This window comes from Paramisgurnus dabryanus, chromosome 4 (genome assembly GCF_030506205.2).
Source record: "Paramisgurnus dabryanus chromosome 4, PD_genome_1.1, whole genome shotgun sequence".
NCBI classification, from domain to species: Eukaryota; Metazoa; Chordata; class Actinopteri; order Cypriniformes; family Cobitidae; genus Paramisgurnus; species Paramisgurnus dabryanus.
The window spans coordinates 38004027-38012265 of record NC_133340.1 but is presented as its reverse complement, the minus strand read 5'-3'; the positions used below and the strand labels follow the sequence as shown (position 1 = coordinate 38012265).

Here is an 8239-nt window from a genome sequence, read left to right as displayed (position 1 = left end):
GGACATTCCTAAGAAATTTCTCTTAAAAAAAAATTAAACTAATAAAGAGGGAAGAGTCGTTCTCACACAAGAAAGTTTATAATAGGTTTAATCTTAATCTAGATTCTAACGTCTTATTACTCAAATTCTTGATTTCATTGGCATTGGTTTTAATTAACATATTTTTTATTACAATCCAAAGAAAATAAAAAAAACTTTTTCTTTTAGTAAAAAATGTAAGAAGAATATACAGCATATGAACTGTGCATTTGCAGGACTGTGACATAAACCACATTAGATTATACTGCGCGCTCCAAGGCTTTTCAGTGGGCCTTTAAAAAACTAGTTTAAGTCCCCATGAAATTGAAATAAAACAATTATGGAATATTGTAGTTTTTTTATACTACTTATCTTTTAAAAAAATATTAAAAGTGCTCTTACAATCTTGTCCCGTTCACATAACAAGCTACAAGCATCAACAAAACCACACAATCCCATTCATTTTAATGGAGAGCTGCCGATTACCGGTGACACGATAGTCACCGTTGGTGACTGGATGGGGCATGTCCAGCAACGCGACAAAGCTAAGAACTGTTCAACTTTGAGAGTATAGCAGTGGGGTTCACGTCATCTGTCTTTCATAATTTCCTGAGAGAATTCTCAATGTCAAGGAAGGATCCTCGGAAGCCAAAGGATGCTACATCATCAACATCTATCGAAGGACTGTTCCAATGTCGAGGATCCTCAGAATTTCAACCAAGGACTGCGTCCTTCATTCGAAAAATGATCCTTCGATCCATATATCCTTCGAGCTCTTCGCATTCTCAAACCACCCACAATCCTATGCGTGCAACACCGAAAGCAGCATGACGTGCACTTCCTAACCTGTTCCATTTACATGTTCTCCGAATGCTAAAAAGAAGCCTCGCCTTGCTTCTGTAGGAAGTGACTTGGAAAGACCAGTCCTGCCAAGGAAGTATCCTTGACATTGAGAAACACGTCCTGTGTCCAAAATTGTATGCTGTTTTAGTACAGTAGGTACTAAATTAGATGAAGAACCTACTCAACGACTGTTAAAACACTAGGGGCCCTATTTTAACGATCTGAAACGCAAGTGCGAAGCGCAAAGCGCAAGTGACTTTGTGGGCGGATCTTGGGCGCTGTTGCTATTTTCCCGGCGGGAGAAATAACTCTTGCGCCAGGCGCAAATCAATAAGGGGTTTGTCTGAAGTAGGTTCATTATTCATAGGTGTGGTTTGGGCGTAACGTCAAATAAACCAATCAGAACGTCATCCAACATTCCCTTTAAACGCAAGTGCGCAAGTTCCATGGCGAGTTGCAGTTATTATGACGGATTTACCAGGCGCACGCCAGGAGCGGTTCACAGCCGAGGAGACAGACGTTCTTGTAAGAGCAGTCAAAGACAGAGAAGTTGTTTTGTATGGGGATGGGAGAAACCCGCCCAAATCAGCATCTGTTAAACAGGCGTGGGAGGAAATAGCCACAATGGTCTAATCTGCTGGCATCCCCAGGACGTTGTGCTGCAAGCGCTACAATGATGTCAGGAGACGGGGGAATCCCAAACTTGCAAGCATAAATCGGGCACGCCGTGTAACGGGAGGTGGATCTGCCTCCACACATGACCTGACGCCAGCAGAGGACATCGCTGCGTCCACCCTCACCGCTTAAAGCCAAGAAACACAAGCAGTCCAACCCCAAAGTACACTTACAAATCAAGTTCACATACATTAAGGTTTCTTATGAAATTTTTTTAATTATTATTTACATAAATTAAACATAATACAGCCACACAACAAACTTATGAAAATATTTTAATCGTTATTTGCATGATAATTTTTTAACGCAGCCACACAAAATAAATAAAAACTATCACCACAATGCTCAACATAATGATTTCCCTTATCTCATGTCTTAATATTTTTTATTGTAACAATTTATGATTTGCAAAAATAACTGTTGCATCTGTGTAGATTAGATAAGCAAAGTGTTTGTGCGTTGTGCACACTAAACATTATGGTCAAGCATACGCCCTTAAAATAGCATAATGAACAACGCACAACGCGCCACTGACTTTAGACTAGTTTTTTTCTGGTCAGTGGCGCAATTGTTTTTTTGAAACTGCAAAATAGCATCAGGGATGGTTTGTGCCGCAACACGCCTCCTTTTTAGCGCTGAACCGCCCAGGGAGCGCAAGTTCATTCCCTAGTTTGCCGACATGCGTCTAAGGAGGGAAAAACCCGCTGTTCGCATGTAAATACGAATGATACATGCGTCACTGACAAAGTCAATTGCGCTGGGTGCAAGATAGGGCCCAATGTACTATATAGTATGAATATGGATATGGATAGTATGAATGAATTCTGACGTACTACATCTACAAGCAGTTATTTGTTAACTGGAATGACGTTAAACAAGTGCAATTAAACTACAAGGCACAGCTGTTTAATATATTTAATTGCATCTGAATAAAGCTGCATTACCGCTTTCTGACATTTTAGTAGTAGGTCATTCTGGTACTTTTTATCTACTGTTTTTTTTTTAATACTATGAATTTCAGACATATAACTCACCTTTTGGGATAACATTTTCAGAAACTTAAATTATTCTGTAGGTGTTCGGCCGAACAAGTGAAATTAATTTTACCACAACAATGAGGCCTTTGATGACGCGATCAAATAGCAACCACGAACGGTGGTTTGGTTACAAACACTTCTCAAAATATCTTTCTTGGTGTTTATCAGAACAAAGAAATGTATGCCGATTTGTAACAACATGAGAGTGAGTGAATGATAGCAGAATTTTCATTTTTGGGTCATCATTGTAAGTTTCTTAAGGCAGAGTAATGAATAGGTTATTTGCATTTTGTTCAAGATCGGATTAATATCCATTTAGCAAGACTCATTTATATGGCCGAATGTAAATGGAACAGTTTTAACAAATCTATCGATATCCATCTGATCAGAGAAGTGACCCAGTGTAAAAAAAGCCCTATAATGTCTGCTGGAATGTTAAAATGTTTGTTTGTGAAATAAATATAGTAAAAAGGAAATTCTGAAAATGTAACTCATGCAATGGAGAGAAAATTGGCAAAATAATTAGGAAAAAAAAAACATTATTTAGCCTTCGGTATTTGGCCTTCAGCGGAGTGTTTCATGTTATTCAGATTCGGCAAAGAATTTTCCTTTTAGTGCGTCCCTACTCGCCTTGCCTACTGCTTTTCGCCTACTATATAGCGGATAGTTTACATTTGTTTATACTTATACTGTTGACAGACAGAATTAGGAATGACCTCACTGAAACAAACAAGCAACAAAGTCGCTGGTAATGCGCACACAGCGAGAATCTTTAATCTAAAACATTATCCTCCTCTTCTCCTCGAAAAAACTTCCCTTACAGTACCTCCTGTCACAAGTATGGCAAAAGAACCAGGCTATCAGAGACTTAATTTCTCCATGACTAACTGCAAGTTGGCATTCAGATCTGCCTCAATTTTGTAAGCAATGCCCAACTTCCAACGATCCAATTAGGACAAAATCCAAGTACTACATTTATTTTATTATTTCAGAAGCGGTTTCACTCCGATATATGTCACAATACCTAAAAAAGACAAATCACTCTGTTTCATGGTTTGTTTAAATTTTTTTTTCGAACTATAGTAAGTAGGGATGCAACGATAGGATTTTTTTGGTCCGATACCGATTTAAACAGACAACTTCTGGCCGATACCGATGCCGATATTAAACACTTGTATACAATACTATACAGTTGGTCTATTAGCTACACTGTAACAAATTTCTGTAGTTTTCACAGCATTATTACTGTAAAATGAGCAAATGCTTACTGTAGAACTTGTATACAGCAAGTTGCTGTAGATCTGCAAAGCATCATGGTCTTTTTTCAACGGCGGGTAAATTCTACAGTAAAAATATTTTTTCTGTGAATCACAATACAGCAATTTCTAGAGGATTTTTTCTTCAGCCAAGGAAAGCTACGAGATTCCACACTTTCATCTGAATTTTTACTTCAGAAAGGTAAATTTGCTAATTTAATTCCAAAGTTTACTCTTGTAAAGTCACCTGTTTGTTCAACTTTAAGAGTGCACTGAGAGAGAGGAGAGCGGCACACTTCCTAGTAAACCCGTCTCTTGTGTGCATTTTGCAATTTTATTACCACAAATATATATTTCTGAATGATTTCGATATATTTTCTAGTCTGGCAACATTTTATAACGTCATAGTTAAGAGAAGGATAATAATTAAATAATAAAAGTAATTGGCCGTGTCTCAATGCGAAGGCTGCAGCCTCTGGAGGTCGCATTTCTCGGCTGCATACGTCATCAAAACTGTCTTGTTTCAGAATATTAACAATTATAAAGTTGACTGTTATTCTAAGTTAATAGTAAATTGTTTAATATGCTTATGACTTGCGAATCTAATGGTCAGTTAACTTAAATAACCCAGGGTTGATGACGTATGGACCCTGCATATGCAAGTGCGACGACCTCCGCAGGCTGAAACCAGTCTCTCGAGCTGAAAGAAAACGCAGCTGAGGAGATATGAGGTAAGACTTATCCGGCAACATTACATTTATAACGTCTTTAATTTAATTATAACGTTAGCATTGTGAACCAAAATTAATTTAAAAGTGTGTATTTTTGTATTTATTGGCGCGATATTCGTTTAAATCTCTCGTTTTTTTCTCTTGCTCGCTTACGTTGCTGCCTGAGGAAACGCATAAAGTTAAGCGGGCCGATTCGAAAGAAAACACAATAACACACATTATTCATAATTTCACGATTTTTCTGAACTTCATTGGAGGTCAAACTGCAGAAACTATAACGTTAGATTGTTAATAGCCTAATTTGAAGTGATATACCCGACTTTTGGGAGCATATTGTATAAATATTTGTCTTATCTGGCGACATTACATTTATAACGTATTTTTATTTGATTAAAGAGTACCTAACGTTAGCATTGCTGAATTCAAAATAGTTTGAAATTGTGTATATATATTATAGTATTATAATATGCTCGCTGTATTAAGATATTTCGAGATCTTACTCGTTCTTTTATTCACCTCTTTTTTTTCCTTTCAGACTGCAGACAAGAGCCATCGACCATAGTTCCAGGTACATAAGTTACATGAACTGGCATGCATGATGATTTTCAAATGCAAGCAATGTTGTTTATTCTATGATTTATATATATATTAATATATCAAACATGTTAAAGTGCACAGAAACCATGCAACAGGAGAAGCTGTTTTTCTCTTGGTTAATGCAAGTTATTTTTGTACAGTATTGACACACTTTTTCTCTTATGAATATTGTACTTGTGATTTCTAATAGTTTTTATTTGTTTGTTTATTTTGTGTTACAGAAAACTTCCACCTAAACAGATGCTGAGGCCCAGATTTCCCTGCCAAGCACTCCAAGGCTCATCATGCTCTGTAAGATCCCAGCACTCGACATACACAATAGATGCCAATTTTAAGGGTTACTTCATCTATAAAGCATATTTGTATCGAGTCACTGTGTGGTGTGAACAAAGTTTTATGTCATCTTGCACATACATTCCAAAAATCTCTAGTGGTTATTGATCTAATAGGAAAAAAAGAGGTAGTTATGTAGGGCTAGTGTTTTCAATAAATTTTGCTTATGTAAAATAGTAAACCATATCAGATTGAATACTGTGCAATGTCAACTTTTATTTAATATTTTTTAGGAGAGTCCATTCTGGGGGCAAAAAATGGATGCTTTCCATCGAGGGCAGAGTTCTCCTCCAATTGAGTGACCGTTGTGATTTCACTTCTGCTCTAGCCATGTATGATGCAGCCACTACATTGGAATTTATCCAGAGGTAAGCACTTATTTGTTTTTTATATAGTTTTTACTAGGAATGGGAACAAATATTTGAGTACTCATTCTTTAACCAACTACCCGATTAGTAAAATACTTCTTAAAGTGTTTATTTTTGTTTATATCAACTGTTGTGCTATTGTTAAACATCAAACGTTTAATTTAACTCGCCATGCAAACGGTAGAAAAGCAGCACAGCTCTAATGCAGTGGCGGCCGGTGACTTCTTTTTTCGAGGGCGCACGATGCGAAGTTTGTCACAACATGTATGTAGCCCGTCATGTGTGTGGTTCATCATTTCAAAATATGTGTTTGGCGTGTCGAGTGAAACAATACTTTTCCATTCAAAAATCAACAAATATTTACCATAAATTTCACTGTTGTATCACTAACTGTAAACATGGTATTGTGGCAGAAATGTGGGATATTCATGTATAATTTTATAATAGTATTAAAGGCGGAGTGCACAATGTTTGAAAGCCAATGTTGATATTTGAAATCACCTAAACAAACACGCCCCTACCCCAATAGAATCTGGACCTTCTTTTAAAAGACCCGCCTCACACATACGCAACCCAGCAAGGATGTCGGTTAGTAGACACGCTCCTTACTGCTGATTGGCTTTAAGTGTGTTTTGGTAGTCGGCCCGTCTCCTTTTCCAAAGCGTTTTTCAAACATTGTGCACTCCGCCTTTAATGTAGACAGTTATTAAATAATAAATATTAGATTTTACTCCACAAACCACCAACAGAGCATATAAAAAAATAAAAATTGTTTATTTAAAGGTGCAGTGTGTAAATTTTAGCGGCATCTAGTGGTGAAGTTGTGAATTGCAACCAACTGCTCAGTCCATAGAGAAACTACGGTAGCTGCCACCGGACAAACATGTCATAGTTGGAGACAACTTAGTAAAAAAGTTTGTCCGTTAAGGGCTTCTGTAGAAACATGGCTGCACAAAATGGCGGCTTCCATGTAAGGGGACCCTCTGTGTATGTAGTTAAAACGTCTCATTCTAAGGCAATAAACACATAACGGTTCATTATGAAAGGTCTTTATACACCCCTGATAATTAAGTTTTGTATATTATTTTTCATTTTTGTCAAGAGATCCTTCTTGAAATTACACACCGCACCTTTAAAACACTGTGAAGTAAACTTTTATGTCATCAACCCATCTGTCTTGCTTATAAACTTTTACATTAATAGTCCATTTCTTTCACTACAGGGTAGAGTCCAGCCCAGGAAGTCAACTAGTTCAGGTCCAGTTTTAAAAGAATAATAGTTCTGAAAAAAAAAACCGTCTTGGAGAAAAACAATATTCAGGTTTGAAATCCTGCTGTAAATGTAAATCATTTAATTTTTATGCATTTGTAATTTACCAGAAACATTTTAATAAATATTGATTGTTTTGTGTGTTCAGAAAAGTGTTTTTGTATGAAGTGTTGAAATTAAATGAAATATTCACAGAAAAATGTTAACATATAAAAAAAATGTATGTGTTCAGAAAAGATTTGAGATGTTCACAGAAAAAATGTAACATGTTGAAAAAAATGTATGCTATGCTATTTTTAAATTATGAATTTTTGTAATTTAAAGTGAGAAAATAAATGCCATTTTTGTGACAAACAGTGTCTTCATTTTACAGTACACAAAATAAATGCAGTAATCCCTATTACAGTAGTAGTTATGAAATACAGTACTGTGATTATTACTGTAAAAGAGTTCACAGTAATTTTAATTTTACTGCAGTTACATTTACAGTAAGAATACTGTGAAATGAAATACAGCAACTTACTAGCTAATTGCTGCCAGCAAGTTACTGTATTTTTCACAGTATTCTTTTTACAGTGTAGTTTATTTCTGCATCAAATTATTTTTACTGAACATGGATTTTATCTAACTAACATTCAACTGACCAACCTAATTAGAGAGGCACAAAATAAGCTAAAACAAATATAATAAGACAGCATGCCAACCTTCATAGGTGGTTTTTGCTATTCAGCATTTATTTTATTAACAATATTAACTCATTTTTTTTTTTTTTTACATATAATGGATTTCTTTATGCAGTTAATTAATAAACAATCGGTATCGGCCCTTCTAGTGCTATTGCCGATATGCCGATGGTTTCAAATTCATAAAAAATCGGCCGATAAATTTCAGCGGCCGATACATCGGTGCATCACTAATAGTAAGTAAATTTAAAATCATCATATTTTTGCTAGAGTCAACAATAAAATGAAATAGATTCACAGCTGTAAATCTGCAGTTTTTGAAGTGTAGCAATGCTGTTTCATAGTAATAGTAGTAAAAAAAAACTATATATTTTCTATTTGGTAAAACAAAAGAAAGCATTTTAACAGTTTTTCTGCACTCAAGAGAAA

At 35.8% G+C, this 8239-nt stretch overlaps 1 long non-coding RNA gene across 2 annotated transcripts; it reads left to right on the top strand.

Moving 5' to 3' along the window:
• Positions 1-3794: 3794 nt before the first annotated feature.
• On the top strand, positions 3795-7700 carry LOC135735518 (uncharacterized). Of its 2 annotated transcripts, XR_010527621.2 has the most exons (6): positions 3795-4031; positions 4461-4560; positions 5096-5128; positions 5379-5448; positions 5724-5858; positions 7081-7700. It is a non-coding gene; the product is annotated as an uncharacterized lncRNA (long non-coding RNA). The 2 variants fall into 2 exon arrangements; XR_010527620.2 differs by lacking the exon at positions 3795-4031 and having other exon boundaries at positions 4317-4560.
• Positions 7701-8239: the final 539 nt, after the last annotated feature.